The following is a 555-nucleotide window of genomic DNA, read 5'->3' on the forward strand; positions in this document are numbered from 1 at the left end:
AGCCTTTGATCCCATCAGCGAGAAAGAAGATAAACATTCCTTACTTGATCCCGGCGTTTCAGGCTTGCGACGGGAACCATGTATTATTATCCCAAATATTATTGAGTGATCGACGGCATCGGTTTCCGAATCCACCTGCAGCTTCTGTGGCTTCTCTCAAGCACTTCACTCCACGTCTTGCCTGGAACCTTGCTTATATAAGTCTCTCGGGGTGGGATTTTAGCCAAGTGCTGAGTGTGGACGGAGGAAAACAGAGACCGGTCACAGGTTCAGCGAGTGCGAGGACACACTCATGTATACATACCCCACCCCTCCGTCCTGGGAGCTTAAAATAGGGACTCACATTTGCAAACATCCTCAGTGATTGCATCCTACAACGTAGATGCGTAGTACCATTGAGAATCATTGGACACAGTGCCCACTTACTGGAGCCCCCGGTAGCACAGTGGGTTAAACCCTTGTGCCGGCAGGACTGCTGACTTGAAGGTTGGGTTGCTGACCTGAAGGTTGCCGGTTCAAATCCAACCCGGAGAGAGCACGGATGAGCACCCTCTA

The 555-nt window shown here is 50.8% G+C and overlaps 1 protein-coding gene across 3 annotated transcripts in view; it reads right to left on the reverse strand.

Annotated features, from left to right (window-relative positions):
* LOC100554915 (putative mitochondrial transporter UCP3) overlaps positions 1–165 on the reverse strand; it is a 34,871-nt gene extending 34,706 nt beyond the window's left edge. For all 3 annotated transcript variants that reach the window (XR_010004023.1, XR_010004022.1, XM_003229550.3), the window contains exon 1: positions 45–165. The gene's annotated coding sequence lies outside the window, so the exon portion shown is untranslated. The remainder of the gene's footprint in view (positions 1–44) is intronic.
* Between the last annotated feature and the right edge of the window lie 390 nt (positions 166–555).

Source organism: Anolis carolinensis, chromosome 3, assembly GCF_035594765.1.
Source record: "Anolis carolinensis isolate JA03-04 chromosome 3, rAnoCar3.1.pri, whole genome shotgun sequence".
NCBI lineage: Eukaryota > Metazoa > Chordata > Lepidosauria > Squamata > Dactyloidae > Anolis > Anolis carolinensis.